Source organism: Coregonus clupeaformis, chromosome 34, assembly GCF_020615455.1.
Source record: "Coregonus clupeaformis isolate EN_2021a chromosome 34, ASM2061545v1, whole genome shotgun sequence".
In the NCBI taxonomy this organism is placed as follows: Eukaryota; Metazoa; Chordata; class Actinopteri; order Salmoniformes; family Salmonidae; genus Coregonus; species Coregonus clupeaformis.
This window is the reverse complement of record NC_059225.1, coordinates 15808983-15824666: the sequence shown is the minus strand read 5'-3', so window position 1 is coordinate 15824666 and position 15684 is coordinate 15808983.

The following is a 15684-nucleotide window of genomic DNA, read 5'->3' as shown; positions in this document are numbered from 1 at the left end:
ATTAGTCAACCCCTCCCATCTATCTCTTAACACCATCCATATTGGATTTCTATTTTCCATATATTTTTCAACTGTGCTGTGATGCTTCACAAAAGTTCTGAACCTTTCTATTCTCATAGTTTCTAGATTGTAAATTAAAGATAAACAGTTATGCTAAAAGTATTATTATATTATTGATCGATTGACTATAACTTTTCAAATCACCCAGTATTGCTATCTGCAGTGTTAGCTCCAAATAAATGATGCAATTCTTCAGCCATTCCTGGACCTGTGACCAAAAACAAGCTACATATGGACAGTACCAAAGTAAATGATCTAATGACTCTTGTCTCTTCACAGCAAAATGTACAGAGCTGGGAAGGTTGTATCCCCCATATATATAACATTCTACTGGTTGCAAGAATTTTGTATAATAATTAAAATTCTTAGTTTTGAATCCAGCGTTGTTTTGCGTATCAGTTCATACAACCATGTGCCATGGAATTGATACATCGAAAATCTCTTCCCAACTATTTTGCAATCTATATGGCACAGCTGTCAATTTGTTGATCCTTAAATGAAACTGGTGTATATTTTTATTTATCACCATTTTCTTTAACCAATTTTGGTATTTAATGCAGAGCCGACAGACAAGTTCCTTACTTTCCCCCTTCCACTTGCCTCTTCTATTTTTGTGGTAATGCTGCAATTAGTTGGTTGTAATTCCATATATTTTTGTTAGCTGCATGTGTGACATAACTCCATCAGTCCTATTTATGATATAATTTACAAAGATTATACTTTTTTTTATTCAATTAGTATATTTGAGTTTAACCACAATATTTGTTGTATTATTTGTTCTGTCTTTTCTGGTGGATTAAACTGAAATTGCAACCAACTTTCTATGGCTTGTTTTAAAAATAACAATATTTTGGAGATTATTTTGTTTTCAAATAACTGAAACATGGGGTGAGACATTCTTGCTAATTTGCTAAAGAACCAGTTCGGATTTAAGTATAACTTTTGTATGACTGACGCCTTTAGTGAGAGGTCTAATGCTTTAATATTTAATAATTTCTGCCCTCCGATATTCATATTCATTATATAAATAGGCCCTTTTAATTTTGTCTGGCTTGCCATTCCAAATAAAATTCAATTTGTTTTGCTCATATAATTTAAAAAACAGGTCGCTAGGTGTAGGCTAAACCATAAGCAAATAGGTAAACTGGGATATGACTAAAGAGTTAATCAGGGTGATTTTTCCATAAAGAGACAGGTATTTTCCTGTCCATGGTAGCAAGATCTTATCTTTTTTTTGCTAACTTTCCATTAAAATGTATTGGAGTGAGATCATTTCTTTCTTTCGGGATATGTATACCAAGTATGTCCACATCCCCGTCAGAGCATTTTATTGGTAAACTACACAGTAATGTAAAAGTTGTATTTTTAGTAATCCAATACGTAATATAGTACACTTATCATAATTTGGTTTTAATCCAGAGAGGTTAGAAAAAGTATCTAGATCCTCTATGAGGCTGTGGAGGGATCCAAATTGTGGATTTAAAAGAAAACATGAATCATCAGCGTACAATGAGACCTTTGTTTTTAAGCCCTGGATTTCTAACCCGTTAATATTATTGTTGGATCTGATTTTAACTGTTTAACATTTCGATGGCAATAATAAATTGATATGCCGATTGTGGACAACCTTGTTTTACTCCTCTTGACAGTTTCAAACTTTCTGAGAAGTAGCCATTATTTACTATTTTACACCTAGGGTTACTATACATAACTTTTATTAAGAGATTCTCCAAAATTGAAATATTCCAGGCATTTATATATAAACTCCAGACGTACTTTATCAAAGGCCTTTTCAAAGTCAGCTATGAATACCAGGCCTGGTTTCCCAGATTTACCATTTATAATTTAAAGGCTTTTTAAAGGAACATTACACTTAAAAATCAAAGGTTGTCTGATGTTTTCAGAACTCAAAAGTGGTCTTCTGTCTACAAATGTCCCCATCCTAGACCATCTGTTTGTAGATCCAGCTCAGCTGTATGCAAACAATCCAAAATGAATGGAAAAGATGAGCACCAAATAATTTCCAGATTTGATTATATTGTTGTAAAGATGGGGGGAGGTTTGTCCGTGATAAAGAGATGCTCTGCTTTTTTAACATCACTTGCAACCAAACAAGTCCTGCAAGTTCTGGTTTTGTCGCATCTTGACTATTGCCCAGTTGTATGGTCAGGTTCGGCAAAAAATGACCTAGAAAAGCTGCAGCTGGCACAGAACAGAGCAGCGCATCTGGCCCTCAAATGTACACGGTGGACCAAAGTCAATAACAATACACCAACTAAAAAAATGCCAAGAGTGTGCAAAGCTGTCATCAAGGCAAAGGGTGGCTACTTTGAAGAATCTCAAATATAAAATATATTTTGATTTGTTTAACCCTTTTTGGGTTACTACATGATTCCATATGTGTTATTTCATAGTTTTGATGTCTTCACTATTATTCTACAAAGTAGCCAACAAGTGCTCAGCATATGTGGGAACTCCTTCAAGACTGTTGGAAAAGCATTCCTCATGAAGCTGGTTGAGAGAATGCCAAGAGTGTGCAAAGCTGTCATCAAGGCAAAGGGTGGCTACTTTGAAGAATCTCAAATATAAAATATATTTTGATTTGTTTAACACTTTTTTGGTTACTACATGATTCCATATGTGTTATTTCATAGTGTTGATGTCTTCACTATTATTATACAATGTAGAAAATAGTTAAAAAAAATAAGAAAAACCCTTGAATGAGTAGGTGTGTCCAAACATTTGACTGGTACTGTATATCATTTTTTGGGGTGGGTAACTCAGTCGGGGTCTCAACTTACTGAGTTAGAATAACTGAATACACTACCAAATTTCGAGATTTGGTCAGTCAATTTGGTAGTGCATCAGCAGTTACTTAACTAGCCAATATCAGCCAAACATTTTTAGATAGTATAGCTATAGTATAGCGTCCAGCTATCTAAACTTGTAGTAAGCATGGCCAAATTGCCGACCGGGGTGGAGCCCATTGATCATCAGATATCATATTAAAAACTGCAAACATTTGCCTCCACCCTATGGCAAAATGTGTAGAATTGCTGGAAATTAGCTGTAAAACTGCACATTTTTCTCTCCGCCCCATGGCAAAATGAGTAGAATTGCATGAAATTAGTAATACAATTGCAAATCCCTCTCTCCGGCCCATGGAACATTTTTTTTAGAATTGTAGGAAATGAACTTTTAAACGAAATAAAAAAATATCTTCTCGCAAGGTGGTGGGGGAGGGGGGATAGATGTGGGTATGCAGACCGATGAGCCACTGCGGCCCCTCATGAGTTCCATTTTGTTGTGGCCCCCACCCCCATCAAAGTTGCCCATCCCTGAGCTACAGTATACAATCAATGTTTGACACTTTGGGATGATTTGGACATGGAATGTGAAAATGCTAATAATCGGGGATATCCACTTGCATTGGTTTTGTGCTATGAATGCTAAACTAAACAAAACATGGATTGCTATCTTACAGGGTAAGGAAACCAATGTACCAACGTAATTTTGTAATATGGGTGAACTATCCCCATAACACTACTTTTGAGGTATGAAAAATGCTGACAAACATAACATGTTTTAGTGTAATGCCCCTTTAGGGGGTTGTGTAATAATTTAGTAGTCTAATAAACAGAACAATCTGATTAATCAAAATGTTTTGTTATTAAGATTAGCAGATCAGGAAAGAAAGAGGGTTTGCATCAAACGCTACAGTGGAGAAGCATAAATAACAGCTGTACAGGAATCCAGAGCTGTCTGAGGAGTACAGAACAAAGGAAAGACACGTTGCAGACGAGTGCAACTGATGACTCACTTGTCCATACAGAAAGGTTTGGTAGCAATGCACATGATATTGCTTTTATATCTGTGTTGTAATCAGGGCTCTAAATTAAAAAATAAACTAAATAATTGGTAGCACGGTTTGTCATTGGTATAAAAGTTAGTAGCACCACATACAAATTAGAAGCACCAGAAAAATAGATTTGTAACCTATAGCCTACCTACTTACTTTTGAAGCACATCTCCTAAAGAAGATATACGTTTTCCTTTCTTTCTGTGCCACCAAATGTTTGCATATGCTATGCTGTTTACTTTCTGCATCTACGTCATGTCTCTGAGTCTACATTTAACAGAATATTAACTTTTAAAAGTGAGATTTTCACTGAACATTTACTTTAAGGTTAAGGTTAGGGTTAGAAACGACAAGCTTTACAAGCTTTTTGAAAAATATATTTATTTCTTATTTCCGGCTTTTAAGCTTGTCCTCATAGTGACAACCCCCCCCCCACACACACACACCCCACCCCCACCCAACCAACCATCTTGCAAAGCATTTCCAGTTATAATTATTTCTTACCACATAACCACTCACAGCTGCATGAGGGCTCAGCATCACCAAACAGGTCCATAATAAGACATACAATTAATGTATATTTTGTCATGCCTCAATTTGATAATAGTCTGATCCTGATCAAACAATAACAGCATTGCAATCAATACACATGGCAAAGTAAAAGCTTTACTTCCAAGCTGCACTAATGCGTAAACTTTGTAAACAAGACTTTCTAATTATGGCTTCATGATTTCCTCTTAAAACTCAATAAACAGAGTTCACTGGTTTCTACCACTGAGAAACATGTTGTGTCATCCACATCACGCATCACAGACTGACTGCGGTAATCAGAAAAGTGGGTACAATTTCGACAAGACCCATGCTGTGTGATCCTCTCCACTGAGGGTTCTCATGAAGGAGGGCTGCACTGTCGTTTCAGGAGGTTTTGGTAAACATAAACAACATAACAGGATGCAGGAAGTCGCCTCTAAGTTGATTTCCATATTTATTACTCAAAGAGAGAAGTCAGTGCTGACCAACATTTTACAGACTTCACACCGTCTATCGAGCATTTTAGTCGAAGGAAAAATGCTTTTGAAGTAACATTTTTAAAATGTTTATTTAAATATCACTTGATCCCCTTCTGTAGGTCAGGATCAGTCAATAGGATAAATTCTAATACATTATGGACTTAGATTCAAAGAATTCACCCTTATTTTGAGCTAATCTAAAATTGCATCAAGTGGAAGTGAAGTCCTCTGTAATCGGAATGAACTCTATGCAGTTAAACATTGGTAGTCATTTAGGGCAGAGAAATTGAAATCCCATTAATTTAGGAAATGAAAGCTTTTACATGCTGTCAGCTGAAGCCAACTTGCTATTGTCTTTACTCACCTCTCAGATAATGGGTATGTATGTAAAAGTTATATACAATAAGAAGTGTTGTGACACTAGCCCATACCAGCACTTTAAATCTCCTCATTATCACCCTGCCTACAAGATAAGGTATCGTGGAGCTTCAAAGCCAATACCAAACCAGATAGAACTTCAGCTGAACCATCTTCATGCATACACTCTCTAATTGAGGGCGAAGGTGGTTATCTCAGTGTCAAATCAAAATGAGCATAGCATGTGTTGACAGTTGGCCTGGCACCCCATCAAAGGGGTTGAAAAGGCTGGATGATTTGGGGTAATGATTACCTTCTGGGGTCACGTAGACGTCTAGATTGATGGTCCTGATATCTCTGTGTCACGGAGTGGAAAGGCAAATTGTGATCTTCAGCATAAACTCGTGGGCACTATCCATGTCTGAGTAAGGACATGGAAATGGTACATCTGTGAATCTACTATAGGTTCTGGATCCAAATCTATTGGTAACACTGATAAATAATGGGCCAGCTGGGCATCGGTGGAGGGGGGTAGACTACAGTGTTCACTGAGTCATGTATTTTGTTGGGCAATGATGCAAACATAAAGTACAAAAATCAAAACAACCTCATGACCAAAATAGCAGGCAGGGGAATAGGCTAGTTGGGCGCTGTCCAAGGTCCTGAATGGACAAGCTGAAGGCTCTAATTTCCTAGATGCACGTTTTGGCAATCTGGACCTAATGCTAATTTTCCGTTCTAATATCAACTTGTTTGCGTTGACATGGGAAGAGTAGCATTAACGGAGTTAGCTACGTTTCTGAAAATTGCCTCTGAGAAAAGACAGCTACCTTAAAAAGAGCATGTCAGAGAGGCAACATGGAATATATCTTTAAAAAAAGAGACCTGTTTGAAAGTCTAACACAAAGACCAGCACTCTGCAGCAGCAGCAAGTCTGACGTTCCCAGAAGCACAGTCCAGAAGCACAGTCAGTATCAGCCTCAGCCAGCCCCACTCCCTATGGAAAACCCTGGTGAGTGCAGTTTCAGTTGGTGTGCAGTGCAATCAACAGACAAGAGGGAGACAGACAGAACATATAAATAAAAGAAAACAAAGAATTTAAAGTTGGCAAATTCTATTTTGGCAAATAGAAATCCTATATGGATGGTGTTAAGAGATAGATGGGAGGTATTGAATAGAGTTGAAGGATGGGACTAATAACAAATAACAACAAATAATAACAAAGATAGCTAATAATGTAAGCATACTGTGTCCATAATAAGTATATAGGTTGTATGTTGGGAGCTTTTGGGAAAGAGCACAGTTAGAAAGATATGGCATATAGAAGCAAACCGGATGGACATCATGAAAATGATCGGAGAGGTTGAGAGTAGAAGAAGTTCAGGAGCAAAAAAACAAACAAATTATATATATATATATAATAGAATTGTTGTAAAATTAACTTTGTCCATAAGGTGTAGATAGTAAGTATAGATCGGAAGTAGAGGCCTGGGCATTGTTGTTCCCTAATTTACTCCAAGTAGGGAAAGGATGGCAGGGTTGAAAAGTAATAAAGGGGAGTATATATATATATAAAAAACATGGGGGATTGGAAGTGATGCAGACAATTACATTGATAGAAGATACAATCTATCTGCAATATTAAGCTGATCCACCCCCCCCCCAAAAAATTTTTTTAAAGTTGTGATTGCCCATGGACGATACAGGGGGCAGTGTTATTAAATGAATGTCACAATCTAATTGTGTTTACTGTATAACAGATATATGCCGAGCACGGGAGGCTGGTGAGCGGAGAACGGCTCATAATAATGTCTGGAATGGAGTCAATGGAATGGTATCAAACACATGGTAACCATGTGTGTGATGTGTTTGATACCATTCCATTGACTCCATTCCAGACATTATTATGAGCCGTTCTCCGCTCACCAGCCTCCCGTGCTATGAACCATGAACCAGCTATGAACCAGCCCAATTAAGGTGCCACCAGCCACTTGTGAGGCTGAGCAATCATAAAAAGAAATCAACCTCCATCAAAAGCCTGTTATGGTAAATTAACCATAATGGGTTATACATATTTAAAACATTGTTAGGTATGGTAATCATTGCGTTTCATATTGCTGCTGCTGGTCTCAAATGGATTGTAAATAGCAGTGCAGCTAGCAGGGCTCCAAAGTACACTGGATCAGTTGCAACATTGAAAGCATGGTTATAGCTTTGGAACGTAAAGCATAATAATAATATGCCATTTAGCAGACGCTTTTATCCAAAGCGACTTACAGTCATGCGTGCATACATTTTTGTGTATGGGTGGTCCCGGGGATTGAACCCACTACCTTGGCGTTACAAGCGCCGTGCTCTACCAGCTGAGCTACAGAGGACCACAAAGCATGACATCAAAGATGGAAACAAATGCCATGGTCGGCAATGGTAATTGCCTGCTGCAACTTGCCCATGCCCTCCCCCCACCCCCGCTTCTCCTTCAACCAAATTCAGATAGCTGATGCTCTGAAAGAGCTGCAAAATCTGGACCCCTACAAATCAGCTGGGCTAGACAATCTGGATCCTTTCTTTTTAAAATTAGCCACCGAAATTGTAGCAACCCCTGTTACCAGCCTGTTCAACCTCTCTTTCTTATCGTGGCCTCCTGTAGCTCAGTTGGTAGAGCATGGCGCTTGCAAAGCCAGGGTTGTGGGTTCGATTCCCACGGGGAGCCAGTATGAAAAATGTATGCACTCACTAACTGTAAATTGCTCTGGATAAGAGCGTCTGCTTAATGAGTAAAATGAAAATGTCTGAGATCCCCAGAGATTGGAAAGCTGCTGCGGTCATCCCCCTCTTCAAAGGGGGTGACACTCCAGATCCAAACTGTTACAGACCTATATCCATCCTGCCCTGCCTTTCGAAAGTATTTGAAAGCCAAGTTAACAAACAGATCACAGACAACTTTGAATCCCACCGTACCTTCTCCGCTATGCAATCTGGTTTCCGAGCTGGTCATGGGTGCACCTCAGCCACACTAAAGGTCCTAAACAATATTATAATTGCGATCGATAAAAGACAGTACTGTGCAGCCGTCTTCATCAACCTGGCCAAGGCTTTGGACTCTGTCAATCACTGCATTCTTATTGGCAGACTAAATAGCCTTGGTTTCGCAAATGACTGCCTCGCCTGGTTCACCAACTACTTCTCAGATAGAGTTCAATGTGTCAAATCGGAGGGCCTGTTGTCTGGACCTCTGGCAGTCTCTATGGGGGTGCCACAGGGTTCAATTCTCGGGCCGACTCAATTCTCTGTGTATATCAATGATGTCACTCTTGCTGCTGGTGACTCTCAGATCCACCTCTACGCAGACGACACCATTTTGTATACATCTGGCCCTTCATTGGTCACTGTGTTAACAAACCTCCAAATGAGCTTCAATGCCATACAACACTCCTTCCGTAGCCTCCAACTGCTCTTAAACGCTAGTAAAACAAAATGCATGCTCTTCAATCGAACACTGCTTGCACCCGCCTGCCCGACTAGAATCACTACTCTCGGCGGGTCTGACTTAGAATATGTGGACAACTATAAATACCTAGGTGTCTGGTTAGACCGTAAACTCTCTTTCCAGACTCACATTAAGCATCTCCAATCCAAAGTTAAATCTAGAATCGGCTTCCTATTTCGCAACAAAGCCTCCTTCACTCATGCTGCCAAACATGCCCTCGTAAAACTGACTATCCTACCGATCCTTGACTTCGGCGATGTCATTTACAAAATAGCCTCCAACACTCTACTCAGCAAATTGGATGTAGTCTATCACAGTGCCATCCGTTTTGTCACCAAAGCCCCATATACTACCCACCATTGTGACCTGTACGCTCTCGTTGGCTGGCCCTCACTACATATTCGTCGCCAAACCCACTGGCTCCAGGTCATCTATAAATCACTGCTAGGCAAATCCCTGCCTTATCTTAGCTCATTGGTCACCATAGCAACACCCACCCGTAGTATGCGCTCCAGCAGGTATATCTCACTGATCATCCCCAAAGCCAACACCTCCTTTGGCCACCATTCCTTCCAGTTCTCTGCTGCTAATGACTGGAACTAACTGCAAAAATCTCTGAAGCTGGAGACTCTTATCTCCCTCACTAACTTTAAGCATCAGTTGTCAGAGCAGCTTACCAATCACTGCACCTGTACACAGCCCATCTGTAATTAGCCCACCCAACTACCTCATCCCCATATTGTTATTTATTTTGCTCATTTGTACCCCAGTATCTCTATTTGCACATCTTCTTCTGCACATCTATCACTCTAGTATTAATACTAAATTGTAATTATTTTGCACTACGGCCTATTTATTGCCTTACCTCCATAACTTACTACATTTGCATACACTGTTATTGACTGTACATTTTGTTTATCCCAAATGTAACTCTGTGTTGTTGTTGTTTTTATCGCACTGCTTTGCTTTATCTTGGCCAGGTCGCAGTTGTAAATGAGAACTTGTTCTCAACTGGCTTACCTGGTTAAATAAAGGTGAAATAAATAAATAAAAAAATAATAAAAAAATTACTTTACTGTGAGGAAAGACCTACTGTTGGAAGTTTTCTTGTCAGCATGGAGATAGTTTTACAAAACACAAACAGAATTGCAAACAATAGCAACTCTACTTTCAGTTTGGTTTCAGATCCATTTGTGCACAAAAATATGGAACCTATTCAGCACATAACACACAGTTACAGCATAATGAGAGAAGCTACAGAATTTAATCAGCAACATCAAAGGCTACAACACCTGAGACCAATGAGAGGAGGGGATATGGCACGTTCACCCTGACCATTTTACTAGGATCGTACACAACTGCACCCATGTTAATACTCTTAGGGTCATAGAGGGTAGAGGAGGACTAGAGGAGGTGTTGTTTGGCTCATGGACATGTGGACAAAGGTAGCTACATGCTAACAGTGCTCCCTGAACCAATCAATGGGAGAGCTACAGTATATAGGAATAAGACCAACATTGTGAGACAAGGATAGGTGAACCATACAGCTTTACAGGCATAGTTGATAGGTTTAAGTTGATCTTCTTTTGGGTAGGTTTATCCTGACTTGTGATGTTAAGAACTTAAATTACCTTGAGAATTGTCCCTCAGGGATGAATGTTGATAGGCATTGTTTGAGCGCTGTAAACGTTTGTCCATTTTCCAAGGCTGTTCTTCTGTTGACGTACACTATATATACAAAAGTATGTGGACACCCCTTCAAATTAGTGGATTCGGCTATTTCAGCCACACCCATTGCTGACAGGTGTATAAAATCGAGCGCACAGCCATGCAATCTCCATAGACAAACATTGGCAGTAGAATGGCCTTACTGAAGAGCTCAGTGACTTTCAATGTGGCACCGTCATAGGATGCCACCTTTCCAACAAGTCAGTTTGTAAAATGTCTGCCCTGCTAGAGCTGCCCCTGCTAACTGTAAGTGCTGTTATTGTGAAGTGGAAACTTCTAGGAGCAACAACAGCTCAGCTGCGAAGTGGTAGGCCACACAAGCTCACAGGGACCACCGAGTGCTGAAGCGCGTAACGTGACACAATCGGCTGTACTCGGCTGCAACACTCACTACCGAGTTCCAAACTGCCTCTGGAAGCAACATCAGCACAAGAACTGCTCATCGGGAGCTTCATGAAATGGATTTCCATGACCGAGTAGAAGCCTAAGATCACCATGCGCAATACCAAGCATCGGCTGGAGTGGTGTAAAGCTTGCCGCCATTGGACTCTGGACCAGTGGAAACGCGTTCTCTGGAGTGATGAATCTGGCAGTCTGATGGACAAATCTGTGTTTGGCGGATGCCAGGAGAACGCTACCTGCCTGAATGCATAGTGACAACTGTAAAGTTTGGTGGAGGAGGAATAATGGTCTGGGGCTGTTTTTTATGGTTCGGGCTAGGCCCCTTAGTTCCAGTGAAGGGAAATCTTAACGCTACAGCATACAATGACATTCTAGACAATTCTGTGCTTCCAACTTTGTGGTAACAGTTTGGGGAAGGCCCTTTCCTGTTTCAGCATGACAATGCCCCCGTGCACAAAGCGAGGTCCATACAGAAATGGTTTGTCGAGATTGTTGTGGAAGAACTTGACTGGCCTGCACAGAGCCCTGACATCAACCCCATTAAACACCTTTGGTATAATTTGGAACGCCGACTGCGAGCCAGGCCTAATCGCCCAACATCAGTGCCCGACCTCACTAATGCTCTTGTGGCTGAATGCAAGCAAGTCCCAGCAGCAATGTTTCAACATCTAGTGGAAAGCCTTCCCAGAAGAGTGGAGGTTGTTATTGTAGCAAAGGGGGGACCAACTCCATATTAATGCCCATGATTTTGAAATGAGATGTTCGACAAGCAGGTGTCCACATACTTTTGGTCATGTAGTGTATGTCTGTAGATTTAAAAAATACAACAGGGTAGGTCAACCAGTATAACATAGCAAAACATTTGAATAGTTTTGTTGAATATGAGTTTAACCCTCATTGCATGAAGTGAAATCAGAATGAAACATGTATTCCACAACTCAGCAGTGAACTAAATTGAAAATACAAATCAGTTTTTGATTTGAGTTATAACCTTCTTCAATGGATGCCATTACTGAGCCATTGTGTCAGATTAATGCATGATGCACTTATAATTCTGAAGGTTGACCCTGATCATTTCTTTAAATCGGCCCCAAAAAAACATCTTGTGGATTGCTAATGCAGAATCAAGACATCATAATGTAACGATCCCTGCAGTCTGAGTCGGTTTCTGTCTGGGTATTAGTTTTTCTGCTCGGGATCTCCAGTTTCCCGAGGGTTCTGGAACGCTCCCTGCCTGGTTGCCGGGCAACGTTGCTAGGCGGGAGCTCTCTTGATTTCCGCACCTGCATCCCATCAGCAATCTGCACACCTGGTCCTGATCATCACCCTTCTTAGGCTCTGTCCTAACATCCATTCCCTGCCGGATCGTTAGCCATGAACAGTATGTTTATCAGCGGATCAGTCTTAGAGCATTAGTTTTGTTGTTTTGCACCTTGTTTGCTTGTTGTATGCTTACCTCCGTTTTGTTCTCCCTGCAGTCACTCGTCCGGAACCTTCACCCAACCTCTGCCTGATGGTCGGCGGCTGCCGAGCCATCATTGGACCAACTACTGCACCCTCAACAACTCCTCCACGCCGCCCGCTCTGTTCCCTGGATTATTCAGCAGCACTCGTGGATCAGTTAAATAAACACTCACCTTTGACACCACTTACCTTGTCCTGGTCTGCTTCTGGGTTCTGGCTTAGTAAACCGTGACACATAATTTGCATCAATTCTTTATTCCCTCCACACTATCATCACTGGGTGGTGATAGCCCAAAATCGCATGAACAAATATAATGACCTCTAAAGTCATTTATATTTGGACTTGATTTGCTGCAAAGCCTTCACCTCCGCTGGGGAAATTGCAGTGAAATATCTTAGCACAAACCCTCACTGAGAAGAGAAATGGGTTCTTCTCTCCTTTGTATGCCAGGCGCCTGATCGGAATAAGATCACATACCTTATTTCCATATTTCCATATGTTGTGGTATTGGGGCCTGGCGGTCTGAGCATCTCCATATCACTCACTCTCCAGTCTCCACCACTCTCCAGCAGCAGAAACTAATTAATGCCAAGTTGGTACTGACATTGATTACATTTCCACCGACTGTGAAAATATGACAGGATATGTGATTCTTCGGCTTAATATTATTAATGTCATTTTCATAAATCCACTGAAACATTTTGATACTGACACATGGAAATGGATCTTAATTTAAAGTTGAATTTGATGTTATTACTGAATTGACTACAGATGAGATCAGATTGCCACTATCTATGTAAAACAATCTGAAATAAAGTATATGGATATATAATGTGAAATAAATGCTGTTTCATGAGGATACCACTATAACTCTTAAAGTACAGGATTCTACATTTGGAGCAGAGATGAGGATTTTCACATGCATGTAAAATACTTAATTTTCTGTACTTTGAGTTGTGATTGGTTCAGACAGTTTCAATTCGGAACGAAAACTTGAATGACTAACAGAGATAATGAAACTATTTTAAATGGTTATCTGCTTTGCCACACATCCTTAGCATACCCTATAATGGTTTTATCAGTATGTAATTGCTACAAAAGCTTATTTGCTTGCCTTTAAATGAGGCTAAGCTTGACATTACTGCTTAATAAGGCTGATCATATCAAGGTAACTGCCAAAATAAAGGAAACACTTGAGTAAATGAGGGATACAAACAAAGTATATTGAAAGCAGGTGCTTCCACACATGTGTGGTTCCTGAGTTAATTAAGCAATTAACATCCCATCATGCCCAGTTGCCCATTATTTTGGCTACCATGGCTAGAAGAAGAGATCTCAGTGACTTTGAAAGAGGGGTCTCAAAGGAGCATCGGGGGTTTAAAGGGTGTTTGTGTTGTGTGTCTCAGTCACCAGATCTCAACTCAATTGAACACTTGTGGGAGATTCTGGAGCGGCCTCTGAGACAGCGTTTTCCCACCACAATTAACAATATACCAAACAATGGAATTTCTTGTGGAAGAATGGTGTCGCATCCCTCCAGTAGAGTTCCAGACACTTGTAGAATCTATACCAAGGCGCATTGAGGCTGTTCTGGCAGCTTGTGGTGGCCCAACACCCCATTAAGACACTTTATGTTGGTGTTTCCTTTATTTTGGCAGTTACCTGTAGATTACTTGAGATTTGCATGTGGTTTGCATACCCTGAGTGTTCCAGTATTCTGTCTGGATATCATAGGAAACAAACACTCAGAGGAGCCATAGTTTAAATTCCAGCTTACATTTTTTGTAAACAATTAGCATATAAGCTTAAAAACATACATACAGTGCACACATCCACTCAGGTCCCATCCTGGGACTGGATAGGTATACATTCAAAGCAGTTGGCAAAGAGGTTCAGGATTAATTGGCCATCCTGTAGGTTACTGTGCAACCAGAGGTGGAGGGATGCAGAAAACAGCTTTGCGAATGGGGATTCTCCCACCCAGCATCTGGTGCTATATCCTGCAGTAAGTGGGGCAGGTTGGAGGGATCACCTGCCATCTGTTCTGAATCAGAGGACACACTCCTGTGTTGAAGATTCTAATGCAAACATGCAACCAGCCAAAATGTAAAACTGGAGCCAACAAGGGGCTTCTCTCAAGTCCATATGGCCATATTTCTGTCTGCATACTGTGTGTGTGTGTGTGTCGAAGCATCATGCTAACCATTGCCCTTCCAATACCATGACTGTGGTAACTTGGGGGCAACACTACATCAAGTCACAGGGCAGGTGAAGTCACTGCACGATGGCTACTAGCACTCACTAGCCAGCTTGTTCACATATGCCATTGCTACACAATACATTTTCTTAGTACATTTCCAAATCAACCTTATGAGATCTTCTGCTGTTACAAAACATGCAAATCCTCCACATCTACTTAGAGAGTCTAGAAAGATTGGAGGAACAGAACAAGTCCCTGAAATAACATCCTAATATTATCAGGGACACGACCAGGCTCTAAAAATGAGATTAAGTCCATCATCTGGTTACAGCGACACCGTGAGCGAGACTCGCATTAACATTCCCAATATAGTCGTGAGAAGCGCAGACAATTCTCCAAGGACCTGCTTACCTAAAGGTTATCAAATCAAGATAATCTCTGCCAGATACAGGGACTTTAGGGAAATAGGCGTCCTTTACAAAAACGTCCCGTTACTGAATTTAACTCTTGACTTTTAAAACGTAATCCACTTATTGTTGTATTTCCTGAAGGTTTTGTTCAGGATCGGATATGCACTTTTGAATGTTTGGTCTTATTAGACTTACTGTATATTATATTTTCAGATTGATATTATAGCTCAAGGAAATGATGTTTTTTATAATATGATTTTAGCTTCTCTGACAGTCAATATCCTTATTATGAGGAAAACACTGTTTTTGGCCTGAAAGCTGGCTGCTGTCCAGGGTCCTGATTTAGATGTCGAGTCAATTCCCAGACACAGAAAGACATTTGGAGAAGTGGCAGTTGCTCCAGCAGCTACTTCAGAAAGCCAGTTTGAAGTGAAAAGTTTTGCCCAAAATTTTCATCAAGTGTCAAATTCAAAGGAACCTAGATCTTCTGCCTTCCAAAAATGTGTCTCTCAAATTCAGTGTGGATCAGAGATCACACATTTGAGAGGATTATGATGCGGAAAAAGTGCTTACCTTCCCCTGAAATAAACCTTCTGAAAAGACTGGAAGGAAGGAAATGAAATAAACAAAATAAGTGTAATCCTAATGAAAAGTGTCTTCGAAAGAAGTCAGCCGTCTACAGAATTGTTAACATGAACTGTTA